At 42.7% G+C, this 17,118-nt stretch overlaps 1 protein-coding gene across 3 annotated transcripts in view; it reads left to right on the top strand.

Moving 5' to 3' along the window:
* Positions 1 to 12,599: 12,599 nt before the first annotated feature.
* The window catches only part of ZBTB8A (zinc finger and BTB domain containing 8A), a 66,997-nt gene continuing 62,478 nt past the window's right edge, over positions 12,600 to 17,118 (top strand). Inside the window, exons 1-2 of one of the 3 annotated variants that reach the window (XM_025447320.3) lie at positions 12,600 to 12,648; positions 12,909 to 13,009. The gene's annotated coding sequence lies outside the window, so the exon portion shown is untranslated. Of the gene's footprint in view, positions 12,649 to 12,908; positions 13,010 to 13,749; positions 13,912 to 17,118 lie in introns of those variants that run through there. The other 2 variants (XM_025447322.3, XM_025447321.3) reach the window with 2 other exon arrangements.

Genomic DNA, 17,118 nt, shown 5'->3' with positions numbered 1-17,118 from the left:
GCTCAAAAGGGTTGCTGGTTCACAGGGACAGCAAATGGGAATGATCCAGAGTAGCTTTGTGGTGCCTGGCACTCCCTTCTCTGGGGCTACTCCCCTCTCCTTAAATTCATTTTGACTACATTAGTCATTTTTGCTGAGGTAGCAACCAACTTCAAAATCTCTGTGGCTTACAACAGAGGCTGGTGCACTTTTGCTGTAAAGGGCCAAATAGTAAATGTTTTGGGCTTTGTGGGACATGTGGTCTCTGTTATCGATACTCAGGATACTCAGCTCTGTCCTTTAGAGCAAGGAAGCAGCCATAGGCAATATGTAAACAAATGAGTGTGGCTATGTTCTGACAAAACATTATGAATACTAAAGCTTGAACTTCATATAGTTTATGTCACAAATCTTGTTCTTCTTTTGATTATGTTTTTATTGAGATATATTTGACATATAACATTATATTAGTTTCAGGTGTACAACATAATGGTTTGATATTTGTATGTATTGCAAAATGATCACCACAGTAAGTCTAGTTAGTATCTGTCACCTCACAGTTACAATTTTTTCCCTTGTGCTGAGAACTTTTAAGGTCTACTCTCTTAGGGCACCTGGGTGGCTCAGTGGTTGAGCCTCTGCCTTCGGCTCAGGTTGTAATCCCAGGGTCCTGGGATTGAGTTCGGCATCAGGGAGCCTGCTTCTCCCTCTGCCTGTCTCTGCCTCTTTCTCTCTGTCTCTCATGAATAAACAAAATCTTAAAAACAAAAAGATCTAGCATCTTTCAAATATACAGTATAATATTAACTATAGTCACCACACATACACTACATCCCCATGACTTACTTATTTTATAACTCGAAGTTTGTAACCTTTGACCTCCTTCACCCATTTGGCCCCTGCCCCTCACCTCTGGCAACTACCAATCTGTTCTCTGTATCTATGAATTTGTTTTGTTTTGTTTTGTTTTGTTTAGAGTCCACATATAGTTGAGGTCATATAGTATTTGTCTTTCTCTGATTTATTTCATTTAACATTATGTCATCAGCGTCCACCCATGTTGTTGCAAATGGCAAAACTTCTTTTTATGGCTGAATAATATTCCATTGTATGTATACACCACATTTTCTTTATCTGTTCATCCACGAACAGACCCTTAGGTAGCTTCCATGTCTTGGCTATTGTAAATAGTGCTGTAGTGAATATGGGGATGCATATGTCCCTTCCAGTTAGTGTTTTTTTCTTTGGATAAACATCCTAAAGTAGAATCGCTGGATCATATGATAGTTCTATTGTGGACTGTTTTCCAGAGTACCTGCACCAGTTTACATTTCCACCAACTGTGCACAAACTTTCCTTGTCCTCCACATCCTCACCCACACCTTTTCTTATCTGTTAACAACAATGCTAACAGGTGTGAGGTGATAGCTTATTGTGGTTTTGATTTGCATTTTCCTGCTGATGAGTGATATTGAACACCTTTTCAGGTACCTGGCCACCTACATGTCTTTTTTGGAAAAATGTATATTCAGGTCCTCTGCCCATTTTTTAATCAGATTGTTTGTTTTGCTATTGAGTTGTATGGATGCTTTACAAATTTGGGATATTAATCCCTTATCAAATATATGATTTGCAAGTATTTTCTCCCACTTAGCAGGTTGTCTTTGTTTGCTTTTAAAGATTTAATTTATTTATGTGACAGATGGGGGGGGGCACAAATATAGGGAGGGGCAGAGGGAAAGGGAGAAGCAGGATCCCTGCTGAGCAGGGAGCCTAATGTGGGGCTGGATCCTAGGATCCCAAGATCATGACCTGAGCCGAAGGTGGACACTTAACAGACTGAGCCACCCAGGTAACCCAAGGTTGCCTTTATTTCTTTTTGAGCATTTTCTTTGCTGTGCAGAAGCTTCTTAGTTTGATGTTGTCCCATTTGTTTATTTTTGCTTTTGTTACCTTTGCTTTTGGTGTCAAACTCAAAAAAGTCATTGCCAAGTCCCATGTCAAGGAGTTTATAGACTATATGTTCATCTGGGAGTTTTATGGTTTCAGGTCCTACATTCAAGTCTTTAATCCATTTTGAGTTCATTATTGTGTATAGTATAAGATAATGGTTCCAGTTTCGTTCTTTTGCATGTGGCTATCTAGTTTTCCCAACCTCATCTGTTGAAGAGACTGTCCTTTCCCCATTGTATACTCTTGGCTCCTTTGGTGTAAGTTAATTAACCTTATATGTGTGTTTTGATTAGTTTTCAACGTTTCAAAGATGAAAAAAATTCTTAGCTTATGGGCCTTACAGAAGCAGACAGTAGATTGGGTTTGGCCCAAGGACTGTAGTTTGCCAACCTTGGTTTACAATAACCAACATCTATTTCTTGCTGTCTTTACATGTTGGTGATTGTAGGTCAGATTCTGTGGCTCAAAATGCCTCACTTTGGGACCTACATTGGATTGTAGGAGCAACGGCTCTTTGAGTCACAGTATTCATGCAGCACAGAAGAAGAACAAGAGTTGGAAACACATGATGGAAACACATGTGCCTCCTAAAGCTCCTGCTCAGAACTGCCCTGCTGTAACTGCGCATATTTCATTGGTCCAAGCAAGGTACAAAACCAAACCAGACAGACAGTGGGGCAGGGAACTGCGCTCTGTGTCTAGGGAGGCATTGAAAAATAACACAGCAATGGGTTGACATATAATCCCCTCAGAGTGAAAGAAGGGAATAGTTGGAAAGGCTAATACAATATACCACCCTGCACCAGTATCCATTCCCAGTGTGCATTAGGACAATACTGGTCAAAGTATGGTTCAAGGACTGATGTTCCTGCTCTATAATAAGTGCAGAAAGTAGAAGTGAGTAAAAATTTAAGAAGTTTTATGTAATAAATATGCCTGCAATGGATTGGGAACAAAAACAGTCCAGTTCTTCACCACAGTTTGAGAAGCACTTCATCAGCAAACAGAGTAGCCAATAGTTTCAAGGGACATGATGAGTTCACAGGCCAATATACAACCATTATAAGAAAAACAATAAACTGAATCACACAGACACACACATACAAATATATATAATAACCAACATCAAAATATATATATTGATATATATATTTAATCTAAAAATCAGTGGAATAAAAAATAAATTTACAATATAATCTAAAAATCAGTGGAATAAAAAAATAAGAAATTTACAATAAGGATGATAAAAATACTTAGAGAACAGATTATATTAACATATGAAGTAATAACAGGCACCCGGTTGGCTCAGTCGGCTTAAGTGGCTGCCTTCAGCTCAGATCATGATCCCAGGGTCCTGGGATCTAGCCCCGGATCAGGCACCTTGCTCAGAGAGTTGCCTGCTTCTCCCTTTTCCCTCTTGCTCCCCCTGCTTGTGCTCTCTCTCTCTCAAATAAATAAATGTCTTTTAAAAAAACATATGAGGTAATAAGATATCATGAAAAAGAACCAAGAGGAAATAGTAGAATTGAAAATGGAAACAACACAAGAAATAGAATAAATAGAAGGATAGATATGGCTAAAGAAAAATTAATACATTTCAATATCATATTAAGGAGCTTTCCCATAACATCACATGAAAGGACAAAAAGAAAGAAGAGACATGGAGGACAGGAATAAAAATGCCAACATCTGGAAAATTAGGGGTTCCAGAAGGCAGGAGAAAAAACACGGAGAGGAATAAATTATATTTTGAATAGTGAAGGTAACCTTCCCAGAATTAAAGAAGGATGAAAGGTCTTAGATGAAAAGGAACCAACAAATGCCAAACAGGAGCATTAAGAAAAAATCTACACTGAGACACATTATAATAAAATGTAAGACTGTCAAATGCAAAATGTAAAAATATCAAAAACAAAACGAAAATTGTAAGGGAATTCTATGAGAAGAGAAAGAGCAAATTGGTATCATACTACTCAACAGCAACACTGGATGCAAAGTAAGGATAGAGCAATATGTTTTAAAGTATCAAAGGAAGAGATCTTTGATTCTAGAATTTTATATCCAAATTCTCATTCAAATGTTAGAGCATAATAAAAATATTCTCTAGCACACAAAGCCTTGGGAGTTTTGCCACACAGACGCTGAAAACAATCTTGAAGAAAGTAATCAAGATGAGACACAAATCTAGAAGATGCTCCAAGAGATTGGAGAATAAGAGTGTTCAAATGCTTTGGGGCACCTGCCTGGCTCAGTCGGTAGAGCATGTGACTCTGGATCTTGGGGTCCTGAGGTCAAGCCCCACATTGGGTGTAGAGCTTACTTAAAAAAAAAAAAAAAAAAAAAGAAGTGTTCAAATACCATGGTAGGGGGCGCCTGGGTGGTTCAGTGGTTGAGTGTCTGCCTTTGGTTCAGGTCCTGATCCCGGGCTCCTGGGATTGAGTCCCATACCAGGCTCTTCCTGGGGAGCCTGCTTTTCCCTCTGCCTTTGTCTCTGCCTTTCTATATGTGTCTCTCATGAATAAATAAGATCTTTAAAAAAAAAAAACAACACTTTGGTAAAGTTTGTCTTTAAAGAAAAGGGTTGTATCAAATAAAATGAAAAAAAGAAAATAACATCTATAACAAATAATATCAATACTGGAGGGAGATGGAGAAAAAGAGACATGAGCATATATATAAGTACTTTCTTATTAAGGGGAAGAAATAGATATGGATACATTTAATTGTTCATAAGAGTAAAAAACTATGAATATAGGTAATAAATTAAGAACAACCACAATGTGAATCAAATACAAATATATAGCTTTTTTCTAAACAATTTATTTGAGAGAGAGAAAATGAGAGAGAGAGAACATGAGTTGGGTAAGGGGCAGGGGGAGAAGCAGACTCCCTGCTGAGCAGGGAGCCCAACATAGGGCTTGATCCTGGGGCTCCAGGATCATGACCTGAGCCAAAGGCAGACACTTAACCGACCGAGCCACCAGGCATCCCCGGATTTGTAGCTTTTTAAAATTTTTATTTTATTTTAAATATTTATTTATTTATTTAGAGAGCCAAGGGGGAGGAAGAGGGAAAGAATCTCAAGTAGACTCTGTGCTGAGGACAGAGCCTGACACAGGGCTTGATCTCATGATCCTGAGATCATGACCTGAGCCAAAATAAAGAGATGCTTAACTGACTGAGCCACCCAGGTGTCCCCAAATATATAACTTTTAAATCAGCCAAAGAAATCTCAATCTAAAAAAAAAGAAAAAAAGAAAAGAAATCTCAATCTAATCAACATACTAAAGAGAAGAACAATGATAATAGCATGAAAGGAATAAAACATGAAGCAAATGTAAAATGTAAAACAGGGATCCCTGGGTGGCACAGTGGTTTGGTGCCTGCCTTTGGCCCAGGGCCCGATCCTGAAGACCCGGGATCAAATCCCACGTCGGGCTCCCGGTGCATGGAGCCTGCTTCTCCCTCTGCCTGTGTCTCTGCCTCTCTCTCTCTCTCTGTGTGTGTGACTATCATAAATAAATAAAAATTTATTTAAAAAAATAAAATGTAAAACAATATGATAGAAGTAAATCCTAATTTAACTGTAAATACAATAATGTAATTGCATTACATTTAAAAAGATAAGGTCAAGATTCTCGGACTAGTTTTTAAAAATCTAACAGTATAATTTAAATTTTTTTAATTTAAAACCAAAAAAAAAAAAGGTAAAGTTTAAAATAGGATAGAAAAAGCTATGGCAGGCATATATGAATCAAAAGAATCCAGAAGGTAGTAATCCTAGTATGTAATAAAATAGGATTTATTTTTTTAAGATTTTTAAAAAATTCATGATAGACATAGAGAGAGAGAGAGGCAGAGACACAGGCAGAGGGAGAAGCAGGCTCCATGCCCGGAGACCAATGCGGGACTCAATCCTGGGACTCCAGGATCACGCCCTGGGCCAAAGGCAGGCATTAAACTGCTAAGCCACCCAGCAATCCCCATAAAATAGGATTTAAAGTAAAAAAAAATCATAAAAGACAAAAGATATTATGTAACTTAACATAGGAAGTAGAGGAAGGAAATTATAAATGCCAATTATTGCCTGTGACCAGTTTTAGAAACAAGGACCGTACTGGCTACGCACATTTTCTTTCTTGATTACAGAATATATTATGACTCAATAGATAAGACATGAATATTTCTTAGAGAGTGATGTAGTTCTTCATGAGTCATTGGGTAATCTCTTTCACAGAGAGAGTGAGATTTTTTTCTATGATAGTTGAATTATATTAAGTGGCAACATTTTGTTACTATTGTTTTTTTGAAATTCAAGTATGAGAAGTTTATATGGAAAACTAGTATACAAAATGATGAACTATGGGATATACTGTGTATTGGCTCATTTAACACAGTGTCCGATCCCCATTTTGTATGTTTTCCTATACAGCAAATGCTGGAAAGCTAAAAACTACATTTCCCACACTCCCTTGGAGCTATTTTTCAAATAGATGCATCCACATGATGATGAAAATGAGAAATGTGAGTCAAAAGTCATGCCTTGATGCATCAGCTCTTCCTGCAAGCATAGTTTGAAGGTACTGGCTTTTCTGGGGCAGCTTGGCAGAGATTTCAGTGTCTATTCCTAATGTAGTATTACGGGGTGGCAGGATTTGGGAGTCTATAACGAATGCCATGTGGTGTGTTTGCGAGTTTCTCATGGCTGCTGTTGTCCTGAACTTTAGCATCTAAGCATGATTCTCTGGCCCACCTGGATATTCATAAGCCACCTACTGTTGTCTAATAAAGTCTTTTCTGTTTAAATTACCCAGAGTGGATTCTATTCTCTACAAGTAACAATACTGACTCTAGAAAACTGTTAGCTGTCCCTCAACATCTTTTCTTTCTTCCTTAGTAAGAGAATGTTTTACTATGTATATTACTACTTCATCTAGACACTGTATTTGCCAGATTCTCTTGCAGCTAGATGTGACCATGTGACTAAGTTCTGACCAATGGGATGTAAATAAAAGTGTGATATGGTAGATTCCAGGAATCTTCCATAAGAGACAGCAAGAACATGTTTTTTACCCATTCTTCCCCCTTTCTCTATCTTTCTGCTTTGAATATAGAGTTGATGGTCCATTTTATTTTATTTTATTTTTTAAAGATTGTATTTATTTATTCATGAGAGACACACACACACACACAGAGGCAGAGACACAGGCAGAGGGAGAAGCAGGCTCCATGCAGGGAGCCCGATGAGGGACTCAATCCTGGGTCTCCAGGATCACACCCTGAGGGGAAGGCAGATGCTCAACCGCTGAGCCACCCAAGCATCCCTGGTGGTCCATTTTAGAACAGGAGCATGAGGGCCACATGCTAGGTATGGTGGAACAGGAAGTTGACAACAGGCCTGGTTCCTTGAGGACTTTTTTTTTTTTTTTAATTTTTTTATGATAGTTACAGAGAGAGAGAGAGAGGCAGAGACACAGGCAGAGGGAGAAGCAGGCTCCATGCACCGGGAGCCCGATGTGGGATTCGATCCCGGGTCTCCAGGATCGCGCCCTGGGCCAAAGGCAGGCGCCAAACCGCTGCGCCACCCAGGGATCCCCTTGAGGACTTTATAGAATGGAGCTCCTATACTACTAGCCTTGAATCATCTACCTCCAGGTTTTTCATGTGAGAGAAAAATAAACTGATATCTTATTGAAGCCACTGTTATTTTAGATTTTGTGTTGCTCTCAGCCAAATCTAATTCAATGACTCAGTGACCAGTAAACCATAATCTCAATTCAGAAAATATACACCTTTCCTTTCTGACCATTAATCTCTGGTTCATATTTTGGGATTAGTTTAGAACTCCATATCATTCAGTCTCTGATCATGCTAATCCACATCTTACACTAACTCCCAAGGGTGTAGTTCCTTAATTACAGCTCCTTGAAGATAGTTCCTTTTGATCTGAAGTCCCATGAACTAAAGAGACAAGTTATCTGCTTCACACTTACCTAACAGGCAATGGTGGTACATCTAGGATAATCTCTATAGATATCCCTATTCAAAATGGATGGAGATGCTGGCACAAATGAATCACTGATCCATAGCAATTCTGAAATCTACCCGGACAAATGTTGGAAATTCCTTGATTAGGACTCAAGGCCTAGGGATAATCATCTATGGCTCTTAGTTCTACCTTCTGGGCTTTTGGTTCTACCCTCTGGGCTCTTGGTACCCTCTGAGTCATCCTTCCTTTTGCATAGAAAAAAATCCAAATTTACAACTGTATATGTTTCACAGATTGCATTTTACCAGTAGAATTCTGGGTGTCAGAAGATATCTATTCACTTTGTATTGCCTCTGATTCTTTCAGTCCAACTGGGCAGTGTTCCTCTGAACATTTCTTAAAATCAGGAGGCTCTTGTGAATTTTGAGGTTCACTCCATTAGACAAAAGGTATCCTCACAAAGTTCTTCAAGATAAACCCTTCTATATATATAGCCTTGAACTTCTGTTGAGGAACAACGAACGCCCTTAAGCTTCTCAGAATTCTACTGTTTGAATGAGGATTCATGAGTCATATCCTTAAATCTTTAGAGGACTTTTTGCTTAAATGAACAGTATTCTGAGGTTAACACTTTCAATCTTCCTTAGATCTTGACAAAGGATGTTATAGCTACTCCCTTCACTTCATCTTTGGACTGTGTTTTCCTGGCATTGCCCTGGATTTATTTCATCTTTGTTCAGAAGCCATTTCTTAACTTTAGCATCATTTGCCACTTGGAGAAGCTGGAAATTTCCAAAACCAGAAAGTTATGGCTTCCTTTTGTCTAATAGTCATTCCTTTACTTTATCTCTCTCCTTTTATATTTTACTACAAGTGGCAAGAAGAGACCAGGCAGCCTCTTCAGTATTCTTCATGTAAATCTCCTTAGGTAGATCACTGGATTCATTAGGTGTATTTTCCACTTTTCATCTTGCCGCAGGCAATAGTGTTGCTAAATTTGTGCCAGCACATAAAAAAGACCCCTTCCTTCAGTGTCCAATGAGATTTCTATGACTTTTCTTTAGGCACTCACTTGCAGCTTCCTCAGAGGCCATCAGGACTCTATTAGCTTTCCAAAAGGCTCAAGTTTCACTAACGCTCACCTCAAAGTTCTTTCACCCTTCCATTGCCACAGTAGATATTTTTAGGTTTTTGTTATGTTAGCACTTTTAGGTACCACAACTTGTGTAAGTTATCTATAGCTGTATAACAAATTGCCCCCACAACTTAATGGCCTAAAAGAACAAATATTAAATACTTCACAAGATTTCTGAGGGTCAGAAAGCTGGAAGCAGCTTAGTGGGTCAGTTATGGCTCTGGGTCTCTTAAGAGGTTTCCACTCAAGCTGTTGACTGGGACTGCAGTCAGCTGAAGGCTTCTCTGGGGCTTGAGGATCCACTCCAAGGTGGCACACTCTCATGGCTATTGGCAGAAAGCCTCAGGTCATCTCCATGTGGCCACCTGAGGATACTGTCTTGTCCCAGAACAGCAGATCCAAGACAGGGAAAGAACAAACAGGAAGATGCTTTGCCTTTTATCACCAATGCTCTGAAATTACACACTATCATTTCTGCTTTATTCCATTCTTTTTTTTTTAAAGACTTTATTTATTTATTCATGAGAGACACAGAGAGAAAGAGAGAGAGAGAGAGAGAGAGAGGCAGAGACATAGGTAGAGGGAGAAGCAGGCTCCATGCAGGGAGCCTGATGTGAGACTCGATCCTGGGACTCCAGGATCATGCCTTGAGTCAAAGGTAGACGCTCAACAGCTGAGCCACCCAGGTGTCTCTGCTCATTTCCATTCTTCAGAAGCAGGTCACTAAGTCCAGCTCACCCTCACACAGGGGAAATTAGGATTGACCTCTTGAAGGAAGCAGAGTCAAAGAATATGTAGGCATGTGAAAACCATCACACCTATCCATGTTCTTCTTACCCTCTACTCCAATGGGATAGTGGAGTTTTCACTTTTCCCATGTAGGCACTGTTCCTATTTGAGATTTTGATCTTCTTCTCCCTTAATTGCAGAGATTCAGCCATTGTTAATTATTTTTCCTGTATATTTAATCTTTCCCTCTTGTCTTCATGCTTTCCATCAGCATTTAAATGTGTTAAAGTTTTTACCCACATCCCTTTCTAGCTAATTTTAAGACATGTCCTCAAAATCTCTGATATTCTTCCCATTAAGAGATAGCTATGTCCCCTTCTGCTTGAATCTTGGTAGGGTGTGACTACTCTTCCCAAAGGGATATGGCAAGTGAGGCACCGTGACTTCTGTTGATAGGTATAGAAGATCACACAGCTCCTTCCTAGTTCTCTTGGATACTCCCTCTTGGTACACTGTCGTGAGGATACTCCCTCTCAAAACCCAGCAACCATGCTGCAAGAAACCCAAGCCATATGGAGAGGCTACACGTAGGTGCTCCAGGTAACAGTCATAGCTGAGCGAGTTTTCAGGTGATCCCAGTCTTTTTTTTTTTTAATAGAGAATTAATTTTTTTTAATTAATTAATTTATTTATTTATGATAGTCACAGAGAGAGAGGCAGAGACACGGGCAGAGGGAGAAGCAGGCTCCATGCACCGGGAGCCCGATGTGGGATTTGATTCCGAGTCTCCAGGATCGCGCCCTGGGCCAAAGGCAGGCGCCAAACCGCTGCGCCACCCAGGGATCCCCCTGCTCCTTTCTTTCAAGTTTAAGTCTTCTCTGGGGTCTGTGATCTCTGAGTCGTTAAATCTAATAAGATACTTTCTCTTAAGAGAAGTATTTACCACTATTGTCCAGTTCTTCATTTTGGAGTTACTCTTCTCCTAGTTTTTATGACACCATCCTAGGTGTCATCCCAGGCCACTTCCTTGCTCTCTAGTCACTTCTCTATGTCATTTGCAATTTCACCTTCCTCTAACCAGCCACTGGTTGATAAAGTGGCTGCAGTTCCATTCCAAGCCTTCTCCTCTTCTCACTTTGCATTCCCTCTGTATCTATACCCATGGTTCTAATTCCCATCTATATGACATCAGTGACAACATTTTATCTCTAATAATTCTATTAAGTTCTACGTCATATGTCCAGATGCCTTCTTAACATTTTGTGCTGGTCAGTACAGAGACCAACTCTGTTACTAGTTGCACAGAGACTGGCCTTGGCTGATTTAAGCAGAAATGAATGTATTAAAAGTTCACAGATTCCAGGAAGAGCAGAGCACAGGGATTGAAGCCTATGCTAAGCAGGCAGAGGCAAGAGCCAAGTCATAGTACAGAGCTGGTCTGGTGATGATACCAACACTGTCTTCAGTGAACAGAGACGTGGCAGCTGTGACCACTAATAGGACTAGCCCTGGATAGTGGATGCTGCCACTAGCAGCCCTGCCACGATGGCACCTGGAGACGTTATCTTGCTATAGCTGTCACTGCTGCAAGAAACATTTCTTTGATGTTCCTGTTTCTTGGTGTCATAGCTCCCTCTTCAAAGTCCCTAGTGTACGCATCTGACTATCAAAGTGTAGAAGATGGGCACTGTCCTAGCTGTGGGGATTCTTGAAAAGCAAGTCACTGGCATTTCCAGGTCCTATTGCAGGAAACAGATTCTACCTCCCACTAATTAATCATAACATAAGGGATTCTCCAAATATATAAATGAGTTTCAGAAGCCAGGACGGGGAAAGTGAGGGGGAAAAAAAACCCCTATTACTTCCTCCATGCAACAAAGTGTTTATCACCCATCTGATGTGCTCTCTAGAGGAACAAGTTTGTAGAACTCTTTTGCATGTTTTAATTAAGGCTGAAATAAAACCTTGTGCTATAACAATGCCCAGGTTTTTCTGGGAGAATTCTCATAGGGGTTGCTTGCAGAGTAGCTTGAGCACGTCCAACCCTCCTGATACTTAGTGGTTTTCAAACATGTTTTCCATTTACCTGTTCAGAATGTGAGGAAATGCAGCTAAATAGCAAAATACCTCTACAGGAATAAGGAAGTGACATTAGGAGATCATTGTGAATACTCTGACTCCCTCTCATAGAGCATGCAATCCTCAAGATGCATACCTAATTATTGATGGAACCAAAGCAATAAACTTTGTCCCATTTGACTGAGTGTGACATAGAAGAGGCAGCCATACAAAAATGAAAGGTTTTGGCTTCTTTTTTTTTTTTCCAGTTTTATGACACACAGTGCTTTTCAGGACCTGATTCAGCATAAGACACTGGAAACTAATTTCTAGAATTCAAGTTTCTGTAGCTGCCGTGAAAATTCACTGATTTAAGACTTTAGCAAACATATAACCTGTTTGCACTTATGGTCATAAATATGTCAAAAGAAAGTCGGCATACAATGAATTTTTGTATTCGAAAACACAAAACCTGCTCTTTTTACTAGTTTTATATTTTCTCTCGACTTAAGCAAGACTTATTTTCCCTTATCTCAGATTTTCTGGGTTTTCCTCTTCAGATAAAACGCTTGTGACCTGTAGAGGTTTTAGAAAAGGTTACCCACAACCAAAACAAGTGCTTCAATCGAGGGAAAAATTGTGTGGAAATCGCTTACATTTGACGTTGCTAAACTTAAGTACAATAATGTCACATGTATTTATACAGTAATTGTGGGCACGCCTAAGTCCCTCCCTCTTTCCTAAACCAAATTCCCCAGATCCTAGAAATCCAGCCCTTCTGCCCTCCGGAGGCGCCTTTCCCAACGTAAAGTACAATTTTAAATTTAAGCTCCTGACTAAATAATGATTCCGTAGTCAACTGCCAGGGAACCCGGGCACCCCGGAGCCTCTGGAGGGTGCAGCGGGGTGTAGGCGAGGGCAGGGGGAGTGGGCGAAGCTGCTGGTTGGTGCCTGAAATCTGTGCGTTGCCCCTTTAATTGTGTCCCCAGCCCTCGGGCGTTTCTATCCAACGCCCACGTCAGCAAATACCTTTTGTTTCTCTCACGTTGGGGCTACTTGTTTTAGGGCGCAAAGGAGCGGCTTCGAAAGTGGGTATTTCCCCTGCGGAGGGCCAGGAATCCTCCCCGAGCCCGCGCGCGCGACCCGCCGGTGCGCCGCGGCCCGCGGTAAGTGGCTGCGCGCGGCGCGGGCGGAGGGCGGGCGGGGCGTCGGGGCTGTCGGGACGGGCCGCGAGCCTGGCTGCGGGCGGAGGGCGGCGGCGGGCGGCGGCGGGATGCGGCCCGGGCGCGGCGCCCCCAGACGTCCCCGGGCCGGGCAGGCGGCGGGACGCGCAGAGGCGGCCGGGCGCCATTTGCAGCCCCGGGCGCAGAGGCGGCGGCAGAGGCGGCGGCGGCGCGCCGGCTCCGAGGGGCTGGGCACGGCCACAAAGGCGGGCGCGAGCGGCGGGCGGCGGGGGCCCGCGGGGCCGGGCGGGCGGCGCCGGGGCGCACCGGCTCGGGAGCCCGCGGCCGCCCCTCCCCGCGGCCAGCGCCTCCTGCGCGCCCGGGAGGGGCTGCGGGACAATGGCCGCGCCGTCGCCGCCCGCGCCCGCCTCGCCCGGCCCGGCCCGAGCCCGGCGCGGGGAAAGGCGGGAAGGCGCGCGGAGCCTCCTGGCGGCGGCGGCGGGAAGGCGGGAAGGCGGCGCGGGGCCGGCGCCCGGCGTGTGTGGAGCCGTCGGGCGCGGCGGACTGGCGGAGGGTCGGCGGCCGGCGGGCCCGGGCTGCGCGGCGAGTGACGGGCGGCCCGCCCAATGGGGCGGCGGGGCGGCGGGGGCGGCGGGGGCCGGGCGGCCCGGGGGCCCGGGGCTGCTCCCCGGCGTCCCGGCGCTTCCTCGGGAGGGCGGCTCCTTGGGCAGTGGTCCGAGTTGCTCCTCCATCCTCCATCCTTTGGTTTCATATCGTGATGCAACAGATCCGGACTCGGAGCCGAAGGCTGACTTGCTACATCTAACACATAATGAGCCATAATTTTTTTGGTTTATGACGGAACCGCACAAACGCACCTTCTACCCGTGTAGACTGGCTCTTTTGTAAGTTAGTTAGCGGTTTGGCTCCTTCCCCTTCCAATGCGCTTATTTAGCATTGATTGTGCCAATAGCCAGACTCCACATCTTTCCAAGACGTGTTAGCTTTTCTTTCTCTTTTCTTCCTTCCTTCCTTCTTTCCTTTCTTGATCTCATTTTTCTCTTTTCTCTCTTTTTTCCCTGTCTTTCCTTTTTCTCTCTCTTTAAAAAAAAAATTGAGATATAATTGATATATAACATTGTGTTAGTTTTCGTTTAAGGGATCTTTGGAAGATTCCCACTTAGTAGGCTTTAAGCTACACATGTCCGTATTCTGTTCTCAATACACGTTTCTGTTTGCGGAACTTTGTTTAGTAAATAGAGGGTCTTCACTTATATGAATTATCTCACCTAATTTCACATAAAACAGTCAGGTCGATGGGTTGTTCGACTTTCTAGATGAGGAATTGCATTAAGTGCAGAATGTAACCCTTAAACCAGAAGGTGAGCCATGGCAGGCTCCCAAAGCCTCCTGTTCTTGTTCTTCATTTCCTCCTAAAGTCACCTCCAGAGTCTTCTGGAAAGCAGGTCGGTCACTTTGCTTTCCTGGTCTAAAATTCTTCATTGAGGGGGATCCCTGGATGGCTCAGCGGTTTAACGCCTGCCTTTGGCCCAGGCTGTGATCCTGGAGACCCGGGATCGAGTCCCACATCGGGCTCCCTGCATGGAGCCTGCTTCTCCCTCTGCCTGTGTCTCTGCCCCTCTCTCTCTCTGTGTCTCTCGTGAATAAATAAATAAAATCTTTAAAAAAAATAAAAATAAATAAAAATCTTCATTGATCTTTAGTCAGAAAACGTCCAAAATGCGCAATGGGAGAATGAAGGCTCAAATTTCCTCTCTAGTCCTACCTTCCACAAGCCTCAAGTATGGGTGGGTTTGTGGGGACCCCTGGAGCACTGAGCTCCTCACTGATAAGGGCAGATCAGATATCTTTATTCCTGGGAACCTCCCTGGCTACACCAGTGATAAATGGGAAGTGATAATCTAACCTGCACCCCTTGGCCAAATGGGCACACACGGATTAGGCTACAAGATGTCAGCAGAAGGCATCCTGAGTACCTGGGCTCCTTCCAGATCATGTAGATTTCTAGAACTTCAAATACTTGATTCATCTTCTATAATTTAAGTCTTATTTTCTATTGAAAACTGGGTTTCTGTTTAATAGGCTTAACCCTTTCAGTGACATAATTACATGTTAATAATATTTAAAGGATTTGCTGTAAGGTTTTTTGACCCCTTTGAGTGAAGTTTTTGTCACTTCTTTGCTCAGGAATGTCAGTGCCTCTCCATGTTCATTGGTTCCATCTTGTTCATATTAAAAGCGAAGGCCTTAGAAAAGCTGACTCTGTGATGTCCTATCTACCACACAGTCTGCCCCTCCTTTCTGACTCCGTTTCTCATTGTTCTCTCAGTCCTAGCCTGCTGCACCTTAAAGCCTTTGCCATTCCATCTTCCTGGAACACTCTTCCCCTTGATACCACATGACTATCTCACCTCCTTTGGACTTGACTTAAATGCCAACTTCTCAGTGAGGGTTGTCCTAGCTATGGTTTTGATTCTCTTAAATGTTTTAATACTTAATTCTAAATATTTCCAAGGTTAAAAGATGTTCATCCACCGAAGAATACAATTACCATGCTAATAGCGCAAGTTCTTTATGACTCAGGGATTTTTGCTAAGGAGGCTAATGAGATTGTTTTGGTGACCCTGATGGGACACAGTAAATTCTAGTTTAATGACTATATATCTTAAAAGGGATGGTATTGCAACCCACAGCCTTTTTTTTTTTTTTTTTTTAAGAGAGGATGGGGAGGGGCTGAGGGAGAGAGAAAAAGAATCCCAAGCAGGCTCCACACCCAGCAGAGAGCCCTACCCTGGGCTTGATCTCATAACCCTGAGATCACATGGCCTGAGCTGAAATCAAGAGTTGGGCACATCAGCAACTGAGCCACCAGGCACTCCAACTTAAACTTTTCCTAATGACTTGAGTACTGGTATGAACGCAAGTTATGTTAATGTACTGTGGATGTAAATATTACCACATTGTAACCGACCCAACTTCTAGGACAATTCTTTCTTTGTGTGTAGTTCCTATTTGTGCTCCTTCCTACATCTCTACTGCCTTAGTTCAGTTCCTCACTGCATCTTGCTTTGACAATTACATCAAGCTTTAAATTGGTCTCTCTGGCCCTGTCTTTCCCACTGTTTCTCTTCCTCCATGCTGTCTCAAGTTTTCCTCTGGATACATGAATTGGATTAATTGTAATGATGATACCTAATATTTAATTGAGCCCTAGCTACGCGCCAGGCATTGTGCACACGCTATGGTTAGAAGAATGCAAGACTTGGGTTTTGGGTCAGCCAGCCAGAATTCATCTCTGTTCACTTGATCCTGTGCAATTTTGGAAATTTTGTTTTATTTATTTATTCATGAATGAGAGAGAGAGGTAGAAACATAGGCAGAGGGAGCGGCAGGCTCCATGCAAGGGAGCCCGATGCGGGACTTGATCCCGGGATTCCAGGATCATGCTCTGAGCCGAAGGCAGACACTCAGCTGCTGAGCCACCCAGGTGTCCCTAATCTTGGAAATTTTTGAAAAATTTCTCTATGCCTCAGTTTCTTTATATGATGTGGATCACAGCAGCTCCTCCCTCCTTGATGAAGCTGTTGGGAGGACAACAATGAGTGTACAATGTTTACCACAGTGCCAAGTGAACATTTAAATAGTGGTTATTTTCATGGAGATGTAACTCACATGTCATAAAATTCACCCTTTTAGAGTGTAAATTCAGGGGGCGCCTGAGTAGCTCAGTTGGTTAAATGGCTGACTCTTGGTTTCAGCTCAGGTCATGATCTCAGGGACGTGGGTTTGAGCCCTGCTTGGGGCTCTGCACTCAGCGGGGAATCTACTTGGGATTCTCTCCTCCCTCTCCTCTATCCCACCTCCCCTCCCTCCACCCCTGCACAGACACACACACTTGCTCTCTCTCTCTCTCTCTCTCAAATAAATTGATGAATAAAAATTTATTTATTTATTTATTTATTTATTTATTTTTTAAACATTTTATTTATTTATTCATGATAGTTACACAGAGAGAGACAGAGAGGCAGAGACACAGGTAGAGGGAGAAGCAGGCTCCATGCAGGGAGCCCGACGTGGGATTCGATCCTGGG

Source organism: Canis lupus, chromosome 2 (genome assembly GCF_003254725.2).
Source record: "Canis lupus dingo isolate Sandy chromosome 2, ASM325472v2, whole genome shotgun sequence".
Classification (NCBI taxonomy): Eukaryota; Metazoa; Chordata; class Mammalia; order Carnivora; family Canidae; genus Canis; species Canis lupus.
The sequence above is the reverse complement of the archived record's forward strand: the minus strand, read 5'-3'. Positions and strand labels throughout refer to the sequence as shown.